The sequence below is a fragment of the Takifugu rubripes genome, chromosome 18 (genome assembly GCF_901000725.2).
Source record: "Takifugu rubripes chromosome 18, fTakRub1.2, whole genome shotgun sequence".
Lineage (NCBI taxonomy): Eukaryota > Metazoa > Chordata > Actinopteri > Tetraodontiformes > Tetraodontidae > Takifugu > Takifugu rubripes.
In genome coordinates this window covers 5485329-5499368 of record NC_042302.1, presented here as the reverse complement: position 1 = coordinate 5499368, position 14040 = coordinate 5485329, and the positions used below count along the sequence as shown (strand labels likewise).

At 45.5% G+C, this 14040-nt stretch overlaps 1 long non-coding RNA gene across 1 annotated transcript; it reads left to right on the top strand.

The window, feature by feature from the left end:
- The first annotated feature begins 2269 nt into the window (after positions 1 to 2269).
- LOC115246612 (uncharacterized) lies at positions 2270 to 2812 on the top strand. The gene is made up of 2 exons (XR_003885725.1): positions 2270 to 2516; positions 2600 to 2812. It is a non-coding gene; the product is annotated as an uncharacterized lncRNA (long non-coding RNA).
- The last annotated feature ends 11228 nt before the right edge of the window (positions 2813 to 14040 follow it).

The window sequence follows — 14040 nt, the reverse complement described above, 5'->3', positions numbered from 1 at the left end:
GCAAGAGCCATAGAAGGGTGTTAGCGGGATCGGGGAAGCAGTGCCCTCCAGGACATGTTTTCCATGGTCTGTTTTCCATCCATATCTTCAGTATTTACATTTGGCTCAGCCCACAGCTGAGCTGGAAAGTGTATTTCATTCAGGCCAGTGAACATCTACATGTCATAAAATGTAGGGCATATAAATAGTCTTGATTCAATTACAGCCAAGGCAGAGAAACCACCTGAGATTCCACATTTAGCCTCAGTGTGCAGCACTCATGGAAAATGTGCCATTAGAGTCGGACAGGAATGAATGTGCAAACCAAACACTGGAGGCGAAAATACTGTAGAATTAGACGAGTTTTGGCTGAAAACAACTTTCCCATATAGATATATATATACCCAAAAAGAAGACGTAACATTTTAGGCTGTAAAAAAGGCCCATCTGAAACAGTCGCCGCGCTAGACGAAAACACAAACAGCCAGTTTCTCCCAGTCATTTTAATGTTTTTCCCCCGACTACAGCGTGATGTAAATATTGAAAATGAACTTTTATTTATCCATTAATCGCCCACGGTGACATTAGCACCAAGAAGGAGCCTGCACATGCAGCCAGTTAGAAGCACTTCTGAAGTGAATCAGTGCCAGCACGCAGCAATTAACAATCATTTTGGCTGTTTAGCTGTTCACTAAGCCATGGAGCCCATAAGGTCTATAAATTTACTGCTCTCTTATCCCAAAGACTGAGTAGAACCACCCGGGACCAGTCAAAACAATTAATGGCAATTTAATTACAGTGTCCTATCATATTTCTGCTTAACCCACAGAATGAGCACGGGGCACGTTGACAGTGTTTTTGTTCTTCCCAAGTCAGCACAGGGCTTTTTTTTCCCCATTTTCAAAGCAGAGTGGCATAAACTGGGCACTGATGGGATTTAGAGAAGCAGACCTAATGGGAACTCGGTGCCCTTTACACCCATTTCTTTCCTTTCGCACAGGGGCGTTTCCCCTGGGAAGGACAGAAGGGAAAAACGGGCAGAGAGGCAAGCTCACAGACCGGGACGGATGGCGCACATTTGCACTTTGGTGACGAATAATCATCATCGGAAAACCCTTGAATGTGAGAGCGGAGGTCCGGTTGCCTCTGATTGGAGCACTTGAGATTGTGGATGCTCATCATCTGCAGCCAGGAACATGCAAAAATTTGACAAGAATACTCCAAACGAAGCTTGAACCTCTGCCATAGTCACTTTAAAGTAAACGTGAGACTTAAATACAATATTCACATAAACTGGGTTTCTTCTCTTGAAGACGTTTCGCCTTCTATCCAGAAGGCTTCTTCAGTTCTGAAATCGCTGGGGAGAGAGCTTGAAAATATATAGCCCCTGTGGACCATTAGCATGCTAATGATCTGGGTGGTCACCTGAGAGTCGTTAGCAGGGTCGTTGGTCGGGTCGTTCACCTAGTTTCTGTTGAGGTGTCTCCCCTTTGTCTGCTGGATCACATGGTGATGAGTCACTGGGTCTCCTGGAATGGTGTGAATGTTTGTTTTGTTGTTGGAAGGAGTGGAGGACTGCATTGTATGTGGAAGTGCCTCAGGCCACCACCTCTGTTTAAGGATGGTTTTTCCAATTTAACATGGATAGCTTCCTTGACACCCCTTTCAAACCAGCGGTCTTCTCTGGCTAGTATCCTTACTTGGCTGTCCTCGAAGGAGTGCCCACTCTACTTTAGGTGTAAGTGGACTGCTGAATCTTGACCCGAAGAGGTGGCACGTCTGTGTTGTGCCATTCGGTTGCGCCATAGACACCATCCACAAGCACCTTCTATTGGACAAGAATCTTACAGAAAGAACAACCTTAACACCGGCCCAAATCTGCACCATGCTGGACCTGTGTTTGAACACCACCTATTTCCAGTACAGAGAAGGCTTCTACAGGCAGAAAGGGGGGTCAAGGAAGCTATCCATGTTAAATTGGAAAAACCATCCTTAAACAGAGGTGGTGGCCTGAGGCACTTCCTATCACCCACATACAATGCAGTCCTCCACTCCTTCCAACAACAAAACAAACATTCACACCATTCCAGGAGACCCAGTGACTCATCACCATGTGACCCAGCAGACAAAGGGGAGACACCTCAACAGAAACTAGGTGAACGACCCGACCAACGACCCTGCTAACGACTCTCAGGTGACCACCCAGATCATTAGCATGCTAATGGTCCACAGGGGCTATATATTTTTAAGCTCTCTCCCCAGCGATTTCAGAACTGAAGAAGCCTTCTGGATAGAAGGCGAAACGTCTTCAAGAGAAGAAACCCAGTCCAGTTGACAGAGAAAACCACCTTGGATACAATGACCTGGATGACTGAGAATTTACACAGATGGGAGCTTATGAATTTTAAAGCTTTTTCATTGAAAAGACTTGCAAATTTGGGTAGACTCAAAGGCGGAAAAATTGTAACGAGCTCAAAGAGCGCACGTCTCCCTGATTTAGAGAGAGAATGATCAGGCCTAACTAACACAACAGATGGGTATGTCAGACATGCTTGCTTGGGCTTATGGGGATGCTTTGCTGTAAATATAATGGCCTGTGTGTGTGTTGTGTGTGTTTCAGGTACCCTGGGTTTGTCTGGGGGGAAAAGAGTGAACGCTGGGAACAATTTAGATGATCCAGTCCTGACTGAAAGACCAGAAAGTGTTGACATTTTGTGTCAATAATGGATAAAATCAATACTTTAAACTTTGTTGGCTTGACATTATGGTAAATACGGCAGCCAAGTGTGTAACAGTGTTACCTATGTGTAATAAAAAGGATTCAGTGTAATAAGACCGCTGTTATAGCCAGTTTGTCACAATATCAACAGGGGGGGAAAAAAACCCGCGTCAGCACTTTAGCTATCTTGCTGATCCGTCACTGGAGAAAATCCTGAAATATGGAATTTCATTTCCACTTCTATCATATGTTCTGCTTTTGTCTGAGCAGTCAGCTCCAAATATTTCCAGCGCCTGTTGAAGAGCTGAATTCACCAACAAGCTTCTTCTCACTGTTCCTGCCATTTGATTCTCTCTGCTGTTGATTCCAATATTTGTGTATTTATTTTGGCGAGATGAACCTTTTGCTCGCGCCTGCTTACGTAGTTGCCATGAGGACTTTCCTATCATCCAGATATTTGCTTTGGTTACTGTGATGCACGATTCAACTGAAACCCATATTCTGTTTCTTCCTTGAAAACTACTGCCAGGAATCTCACATCCACTCCGCCCTTACGGACTTCCCTCTGCACTAATGGAAACTTTCCTCTCTGTCGCTGTGTCATGTGAAGGGCGACGCAGGAGTTTTCCAAAGCTCCGTCTGTTGAAAAAAAAAAAAAAACACCCTTCCTGGTGTGGTGCATCGAGACTCTGGAGAAATCAGAGCATGTTTGTCAAGGTGCTTCCATTGGCTTCCTGTGTGTGTGTGTGTGTGTGTGTGTGTGTGTTGGACTCTACCCAGCATCAAAGTGCATTCTTGGCTTTTTTTGACTCCTTTGATGAACAGCTTCACCAGATCTCTCTAATGAGTGACAGGACAGCAGATGTGAAAAGGCTCAGATTCAGTCATTTCAGTCACGGAACGCTGAAGTTACCTTAACCATCATCTCAGTGTTCCTCCGCTTGGTGTTGGTCCGACCCGCAGTGTAGCTATAGGTCCCGTCTAGGCAAACGTCCACTCAGATCTCCAGTATGCATGTGTGAAACCATAGAAACAGAGTGGCCTTTGTTTCTCGTGCAGGAAAAGTGTCCTGCGAGCTGAACTGAGTGGCGCCGCTGTAGATGACTGAGCTGCTCGCGTGTTCAAAGCTGAAGGTGGGAAAAGGAAAATCACATTAGTAAAAGGTGTGATATAGACAAGAACATTTTTATGCTAAGCTAAGACGCTAAGAAACGTTCACATGCGCAATTATAGCTGACAGCCACATGAGTCAGTCTATGATTACCACTTTTGGAGCTGGACTTGATGAGAGATCATTAGAGATGTACGTCTAGTCATGTGTTCAGAACAACGATGCCGCAGCCTTCTCATTCATTACTTTTGCTGAAAATTGGACGGCTCCACCATCAAACGCCTGATGAATGTGGGCACCTGCGGCTGTATTTATGACAAATGATTGGCCTCATTAGAGTGACCAGACAACACGAAGCCTAGTTGGAGTACTCTGAGCACAGCCTACTTAAGGGCTAGCCTACTTTTAGCTCCAGTAGCCCAGTTACAACAACACCCAGAAGAGCAGGTCGCTCAAAAAGATTCAAGTAAGTAAAGGCAGCACGCGGCTAATGCTGCGGCGAAGAGGGAGGACATGACAGAGTTGTCATGGAGCGAGAGCCAGAACTGCAGTGGGATATATTACATTAATATTTCACACACCTATCTGACAGGCCTGTCCTAAATTGCTTACAGGGTTTTTGCTCAAGGACACCCTGTCAAGACATATGGCGGCGGCGCGCGCGGGGACGCACAGTTGAAATTTAATCACAGAAAATTAATTTATGCACATGGCATTCTCATAAACGTATCCTTCCGCATGCAGCCCTGTTTTTTTTTTGGGGGGGGGGGGGGGGGGGGGTTGGCCAAACGTCAGTTTTAGACGTCCGGCTGGAAAACAATAGCCGAGGCTGCTGACGAGCTCCAGGCAACAACAGAATATGGGTTCCCTCCAGTTTACATTGCAGTGTCAAACAAGTGCCTCTTAGCTGTCAAATGCAGTGCAGCAGTGGCTAAATACATTCCCCAGGGCAGTAGCACCAAGACAGTCCTTGCTATAAAAGGGAAAAAAGACAGAGAGGAGTCTGTGGAAGCTGCGAGCCATCATTAGAGTCGTTATCTGGAGCTACGATGTTGGACGTGCTGCAAGCTTTAGCACATCTGGAGCCTTCTGCTCAAGGTCGAAACTGTGGCGCAGGTCTATGAAATGAAAAGATTCATCAGGACACGCTACAAGTCTTCTAGATTTGCTTCTCAGCCTCCTGTCTGTTGATTTTAGTCTCAACGTGTAAACTTTCCAGGATCCTCACGCAATAAATGAGGTCAGAGCTGAGAGAGAGAGGAGAGGTGCTGGAGGTTGGTGGTGGCGGATGCTCCTGGCGATGGCAACAGCAGTGGTTTTACTGATTGGGAGTACTGGTTCTTGAGCTATATGGCATTGTACCTGCTCATTTATAATGGATGGGGGTCTGTAATTATGAATGAGGTTGGTGGGTAACCTGAGGATGGAGTAGGACATGGAGAATTGCTTTGGCCTTAGCCATGTTTTCCTCCTCCCCCCCCCCACCTGTTTTCAGACAAGCATTTCTCAGAAAACATGGAACACGATGCTTACCAGAGACCCGGAAGCACTAAACACTGTGTCACGCAAATCAATTTTAACGGTACAACAAACAAGTCGGCCGGGGATATATTTATAAAAGAACACTGTGATAAACTCACCGGTGGGCCGCACTGTGCACTTCTAGCGGAGCTACATTTTTAATTCAAAATCTGAGCGACAACACCAGCAGGGCATTTAGTTTTTATTCATGGTTTGCAATTAAAATGAAACGGCAGCGTGAAAGGAGCTGCTTCTAGAGACGATTCCACGGAGAATTGTGGAAGATGCTTTGATATATAGACGGGAGATTTTCAACTTTTGGCTCCTGATTTTTTTGTGTGTTGTGCTGAAAAGTAACTACTTTGTCCAGTTCCCCAACGTCGTGTTTGCGACAAAAGAAATAAAAAATTGCCTTTCTTTTTTTAGCTTGACCAATAAATCAATAATGCAAATGTATGTTGCCTCGTGAGGTATAAATAGATTGGAAACAAACAAACAATAAGCGAGATGGATGTCTCAAGTCACGCTGCCATCGCGTCTGGTGGTACGTGCCTCTGAGCGAGATATTGGCTTAAACTGTGGTTCTGCTGGTTGCAAGAGCGGCCGGGGAGCCGGCCACAACAAAGGAAGCACTGTACCCCGACAGCTGCCACTATGCCCGTACCAGCTCCACAGTCCAGTCATTTGAAATTCAATACAACGGGGCCCATCCCACCTTACAGTAGCAATCAATGGCCGGCCCTTTGGAGAGGCGACACTGCTGTCTGCTGAGAAGAGGGTGACAGATGGGAAACAGGGATAGCTGTGTATGTGTCTGTGTGGGTGAGTGTTTCGGAGGGATGGGAGGGTGGCTGGTTGAAGGGGGGAGGACGAGTCAGGCTCGGCTTCAGTCATACTGACACGCTGAGTCACACATCTGATGAGCTGAAAACAGTGTGTATCGACATGCAGAAGTCGGGGCGTTTCAGAGGGCGAGTGATTCACGGCTGCGTCGAAGGTGGGATCCTGAAAACACAGATTTCACTGCCCACCACTCTCGCTCACCGCTCCCCTGCTTCAGCCGCGACCCCGTCCCCATTTATTTAATTAGAGCCTCGGCACTTCTGAGCGGCCGGCGATTGATTTTTGCAGGCACACAAGAGCGGAGGCAATGTCATCGGCGCGTTCGCCCGAGAGCTGGCGAAGCGTTTGGTGTGAAAGTAAAAAGGATTTCCAACATACTTTGTGTGATTACATCGCAGCTCTTGTGGCGGTGCGAATGTAGGCACGAATCTGCCAGAGGATCGATCATGCACTGGCAGCATAATGCTCTGTGAGTGCATGAATTGTGAGTCAGACAGGAGGAATAGGTGTTGGTACAGCGTGTGTGTGACTATCATGGAAAATGAGGGAGAAAAAGCATTCACAGCTGAGCAGATAACAAGCCGACCATAACAATAGCACAGTCATTCACAAAAAGCCTGTGATGTTCAGCTGTGGAGGAGGACTGTGGCATCTTACTGACGCATATCTTAACTCAAATATTCTGTTCTCAGACATAGAAAGTAAATGGAGGTATGGATGAAGGGTTGGAAAATGGGACCCTCGCTGCAACCAAGTAACAAGAGACAAAATCAAAGATAAGCTAGTAACTGAAAACGCAGTCTGAGAAATGACTGATTCATTCTGTTCTATTCCTCTACTCAATCACATTGAAAAGAGTCCACTGACTAAAATAGGCACAGCCTCTGACTAACCAATGTGCTGCAGAGCATAAGTATATGTGCTGCATCGTGCCTCACTTTCTGCTATTTAAATGCTGATTGCGGTCCTGAAGGATGGTTTGAAAAATTTAAATCAAAGCTTAGATTTACAAGCAAGAAACAGATTAAAATGTGATTTCTTCCCAGTCTCAGATTGTAACTCCAGCACCAATTTGTCTGTGGTTACCAGCATTGGATAAAAGATCTTATTAATCTCAGTGGTCAAATGGTTTAAACCAGGTTTGTGCTCTAGATTAAATTATAAATTGCAAAAGAGGTGGTTTGTGATAAAAATAAGAAAATGTCATTGTAGCACACTTCATTTAAAACACATCTTGAAGATATGCCTTGGTGAAGGCCTTCTCCAATATGGCCTCTTCCAGATGAACTGGGTCATGGGTCTGTCCTCCAGTGTGCCCACCACTGCAGGATTAGTCATCACGGTCCCTGAGGGGATGAGATATTTTCCTCTCTCAGATATTGGACATGCTCGCTGCCATGAAAAAGAAGGATGAAAGATCCCTCCATCAACGCAAGTGACACCAGCAAGGTCCCAATGATTGGATATTTAACAGCTGACACTGACTGATGAGGCATCGTGGGTAAACTCACCCACCGCTGATGGTACCCCGCTGTAGCACCCGCTGCAGTTGTCACTCAGGGTAAAAAGGTGCTGTCTTAGTAATATAAGGAAATGTTTGAGTGCTCATATGCTGGACTGAGCATTGAAACCATTAATTTGTTATTCTGGGTGAAATATTGGATCTGCTCCGTGTGATCTTTCACATTCATCACACGACTCCAAGTTTCAACAAAGGAGATAAACAGATTGCCTGTGAAGTTTAGCTTGGTCACAAGTTACTCAAAGGAAAAAAAAAAGAATGTTCCCATGTAAACACAACCATAAATTCACACGAAGTCTTCTTCACGTCATCAGGAGTTTTCAGTTTCCCTATATCCTCAGGTCAATTTTCAATATCTAATGCACTGACAGGCATTGGCTGTATCTGGTAATCCACAGTGATGTGATTGGGGAATATCTCGATATACAGTGGTGACCTATTTTCTGCTGCATCAACACGGCTCTACTGAACCTGGCACTAAACGCTTACTTGTGTTGCAATGATGCAATTTGTGCTGCTGTTTTAGCGTAAACAAAGGCACAGAAAGTGTACGCATGATCTCTACTCTTCTTGAAGATGTGTGACAGATTGTATGTGAGAACACCTATGTGTGTGTCTGTGTGTGTGCGTGAGAACGAGAGACAGAGAAAAGTAACCTATCCCATGGAGACGCCATGGCAACACAACAGGAAGTGCTGCGCCTGTAGAGAGGATGTCGCTCGGTCAGAGAATCAAAGGTAGCATCTCCCCCTCTCTGTTTCTCTCTCTCTGTTTCTCTCTCTCCTACACACAGACACCCAACACACGTGCATTTGTCTGCATGTTTATACGACATATGGAAAAGTGCACAGCGGCAAGACTTTGGCGTCTGTCCTTAGTAGGTAATGAATGTAACCCAAGAGGAGGGAAGGTGTGCGCAACACTGAGCACAACCGCTATAATAGGCAGAAGTTGCTTGTAGAGGGTGAACATGGCTGTTGCACATGAGACGGACACAAACATGAGTATTTTCTAAAAAGGGGACAAAAAATAAAGGAGCCAGGTCTGTTTGAAGCCGAGAAGATGAGCGAGCTGACCACAAGAACAAATGTGCCGTATAAATGAACCGTCCCCGCAGAGCCGTGAGAGATAGGAGCAGACAACGTGCACTTTGAGGTGCGCCGCCGCTACTAATGATGACAAGAAAATAGAGATGTTACAGTGGATGTTTTCATTTTAGCAGCCAGCTGAACAGTCACATGTACAAGAACTACTTTAATACACTAATAATCTTGATCAACTGATGATTTATCATACGGTCTCTTTCTTAAATACATTATTTTTGGTGTATACCAAAATCAGATATGACCTGAGTCTTTTTATGGTGCAGAAAGAATTTTGTCTAACCTTTTTAAGGAAGGGGGGGGGGGGGGGGGGGGGGGGGGGTATAATCTTTTTGTATTTTCTGCATACAGAACGCTGGTCTTCATCCCTGTGTGCATTTTAGTGTATGGACAGCAGACAGGTAGGGGTCTGTCCTGAACTGACCCTTTTTTCTGATAACATCATCACACTGCAGTGCTGCTCCCTCCACCAACACCGCCTGCCGTTTCCAAGGCAATGAACAGGGCCAGTCACTTTCCACCTCAAATGCAATTTCAATTGTGTGGGTGTACTGTGTGTCCTGGCCGCTGCACATTTACATACACTCCATGTGACTGGAGCTATCCGGCCTCTGGAATTCTGTCTGTCTGCATATGTAAAATCTACAACCTTTGACGGGGGGAATCACAGAAAAACGGGAACCGATAGACTGGCACTGCCTCGGGGCACGTGAGGAAAAATGCATGAGCGAAATACACAGATAACTAGAAATGCACCCCTCCTTCCTCCGCGCACGTTGGCCAGCGCCTGGAAAATTAATCCAATCCACTGTGCTGACACTGGGCAGTTCCTACATTTTAACTGGGTCTCAAATCAGTGAGAAACCAGCCACAGGTATGTCTGCATGCATATGCTGGAGTGTGTGTACCGCCTCTCCAGGTAATGGGAATCAGGCCAACTGCAGTCAGCTAATGACTGCCAAGAAATTGGGTTCCCATTATGCTCTTGCCATTGAATCTTTATGATGGCTTTAATTAGATAGAACCAACAGGAGGACCTTATGTGTGCATTCATCCAAGTGTAATTGCTGCACACTTGCGGGCTCCTTTTAAATCTGTCTGGGTGGTTATTGATCGGTAAATAACTGCTGAAGAAAGGCAGCAGAATGCAAATAGCTTGTAAATTAAATACTTGCAAATTACCTTAAACACCTAATAAACACAACAAGTAAATAAAGATAATATGGCTTGTTACCGCAAGAAGGAAATGAGATTATGCAAATACAACTTTAGCAATGAGACGGGAAGTTGTTTTAACGGGCTTTTTTATTGTGTTCGGGTGATTCACAACAGCCTCTGCAAATGTGGAGTGTTAAACAAACCAAACAGAATAACTAAAAGATTTAATCATGCAAAAAAAGATGACATTTTCCGACTTTCAACAATTCATCATCTAAAACAAGGACTGGTAGATTCGCCCCATGAGGCTTTTTGTCAATGAAAAGGGCAGCTGAATAATTTCCCAACTAATTTTCCTGTTCATGGAGCTATGCCACTATTCAGTAAAATGCTGTCAAATACACGGTTGTAAAAAAAACAAACAGTGGATGATGAGGGTAATGAGGTGGAAAAGATAAAATGAACAACAGACAAGGGTTTGACAGTCACAGGGTAGCTGTCATTGAGCAAATGGGAACATGATGCAAGTAGCAAAGGCCTAAGCATCTAAAAATCCTCTAACCTGCCATTTTCATGGGCACAAGTCCATGTTTCAATCACCAACAGTGATCACTACACCGGACATAGGAATCACAGGTGTGAGCAGACATGTAAGACCTCATTACAGAGAGAAATCACAAAGCAGAGGGTGTAGAAGGCATTAAAGGCCCGGGCTGCAAAGCTGCGTGATAAATGTCGACCAGCCCAACAGGTGCAGGTCTGCTGTATGTTGGCTATGTAGGCTCAAGGGAGGCATTAGGACAGGTGCCCGGGCAACAGTTGGCCCGGAGCAGCGCGCATGCCAGCATTAAAAATAAATCAAAATTGGAGATTTTGTTACGTACACAATAGAGAAGTGTCTGCTGAGGACCGACTACATTATTCTCTGCTCTGTCCTTGGACTTTTCTGCATATGATCCACCAACAAAGTGACCTTTTAAAGCCATCACAGCCAACTGCGAGCGCTGCATTCAGATGTTGCAGTAAATTCCACCGTTGATGCAAACCATACAGGCACATTAAAACACACAGCTTGCCGCTGTTGTCTCTTTTATTTTCATACTTGCCTCCTCTACAGGGTAAATGCGATGCCACTAAACTGATGGTGGGTAAAAAACAGAAACACAGAGAAAGGCATGCTGGGAACAATGCCTTATTGCGGCTTCCAGGGCAGATATAGTGACGAATCCGCTCCTCAATGAGGGGCAACCTGAACATTTCTGCCGTGACACATTTTACTGCTGGGTGGAGGACTCACAACACAGACGCTGTCTTTTCGGCAGGGACGAGCTTTGTATAAGTTGAACAGGAAAGTGGATAAGGGAAGGCTGCAGAGGATTTCAGATTCAATTTGGGTGGTGGATGTGTGAAGCCAGAGCCCATGGCAATGTCTTGTAGGCCTCCCACACAGCTAGAAGTCAGCTAGCTGTGTGGGAGTGAGACAGACTGATTGAAATTTGCCTCAAAGCGCTGCTCTGCCCTGGCTGACACGCAGAAGGTGGACTTCGTCCCATTACTTTATGAGGTGAAGCACGCAGCCTGCGGTTACTAACATCCGACTATTATATACCATGTATTTCCTGCCTGATCTGCGGTATGAAGGAAAAGCAGAGGAAGACCCAGGCAGAGGAAAAGAAAGAAAGAAGGAAGAGAAGTTTGCAAGGCTCATTTAAAAGAGACCATTTCTCAACTGGGAATAATTTGCACGCGACACCGAGACGTACTTGACTGCAGTATTGACGAAACATTTCCAGTTACTCACATGGAGGATGTCAGAAAATAGTGTAACATAGAGTAGGACTTGCCAAGAGCTTCCCAAACTTTTCATTCATTTCATTGAAAACATTTTTTTAACCACTATTTTAGGGGCATTTCACCAAACCTTGCCGAGCATCTGTGCCATCATTTAACTATCGAGCTTGTGTAACACAGTATAGCTTATAAGTTGATTTATTTTTCAAAAACACATCCTATTGCACTTTTCACAGTGTTTTCCTAATATGGTTTAGATCAGAGAACTGAGTGTGAGAGCGGGTGCACAAGGGAGACGGTGTAGTCACAGGCGGCACAGCTGATTCTATCACAGAGTCTACTTCCTCTCCACGGGCTTTCTGCTTCCTGTTGTGTTGCCATGGTGCTGCATACAAAAGAGGACAAGCTACTCTTCTTCAGGAAGCCATAAATAATTGATTGGCAAGTGGCTTAATCAGGCCTGAGGCTGCCTGGCAATTCCACAGCTAATTCCACAGCTGGCTATAAATAACTCATTACGCTAATTATGGTATGAGAGCATACAGCTAGCCTGTGAGCACAAACACAGTCAAGCATGACCACTGTGGGTTTCAAACACGATGCCCGTGTGGCAGCGCTCAAGATAAACACCTCCGGTGGCTACAGCAATCAGTGCTGTTGGTTCCAGAGACTTAGTTTCAGTCCAATCTGGAAACACTGGAACTTGGGATGTGGTTCACTTAGCCTCAGCTCTCACATCTTCTCAAATAGTGAAGCATAAACAATCAAAGCTTCCATTGAAACCTATTGGCTCACACATTTCCTGACGATAAGACAGCCTAAATGATTTCACCTGGCGCACCGTGTTGCACAAGCATTAGATGAAATTCGGCCCTTTGACCCTGTCTCAAGTCGGCGTGCCTGCTCCCGGGCCCCTTGTGGTAGCATTAGGTGATATCTGCAGCTCACAAAAGCTGCCCAGGTAGTGCAACGCTTGCAGGATGATGTATCCACATATGCCAGAAGGGTTGCTGTGTCTCCTAGTACAGAGGAGATACCAGGAGGGGCTGTAGGGGAGAAACAACCTGGCAACACAGCTGGTGTAATTTTGGGTCAGTCATGTAGTGATACATGCTAGCCAGAAGCACCTTAACTGTTTTTAGGCATTCTCAGACCATATTCTGGTCCAGTGGGTGTTGGGTTTCTTCAGGTGAATGAAAATTCCCTACTTCAGAGTGTGTTACGACGCCACATTACTCCACATACTGTCTCAGAATCCACTGTTGCCCTAATCTGGGGCTGGTAGGAGCATGTTGGGACATTGAATGGAGTGCATGCAGGCACAGAACGCTACCAATAGCTCTTTCAAGCTACAACCATGGGGCTACAGCTTTTGAAAAGCCTTAAATCCATGCGATTATAAAGATAACCTTCTTCAATGCACTTATGGTCGTTCGGACAGTGAATGTGATCCCAGATGACACTGGTCTATCAGAAGTCTCTAACCACGACGGGCATCTCCAGCTGTGACTATGACACATCTCAATAGCATTCTGAGTTTGATGGAGCCCGTCATGCAAATGCCCAGGAGTGACAAGAAGGACGCCGGTGATGGTGAAGTAGAGGCTGCACTTAAGGGACTCGGAAGAGGGTTTTAAAAAAAATAAAGTAACCTTACTCACTCCAGCCTTAATAGTCTTTTAGTGTCCATCTACTTCAATCACATCCAGACATCCTGCAAATGTCAGGAAGTGCTGATAATGCGAAGGAAACGTGAAGCTGTAAAGGCTGCACTCGCCGCTCCTTCACGTGGCCTGACCGCGTCTCCAGAAGGAACGCGGCAGGAAGTGCGGTGACATCAGCGACCACATTGGGCAGACAATTAGCAACGGTGAGAGGATGGAATCAAAGCCAGCGCGCATACATACCAACACACACAAATACATCAAAACTGTATTCATTCGATGTGTTCAATTCCAAACACGAAGCTCCAAAAGTGGGGTTTCTTTAGCCTTTATCTATTTAGAGCAGAATCTCTTGACCCCAGAGCCACACTGGAGCACAGTGTGGTGTTTAGCTAATAAGGCAAATGGAAAAAATTGTTTAAGTTAAAGTTACGGAAACCGAGCTGCTGGCTGATGGAAGAGAAGTGGTCTCTGACCTTCTGTTCCACCCAGCATTTCTAGTCCAGCTCATTCCATACAGGAGCACAGAGCTTTGCATCATCCGACTGTGCTTCAGCATCTCTTAAGCTTCTGACTGAAAACGGGGTACAAATCCTGACTGGTTGTCCTGGAGCGGCGCTCTCAACAGG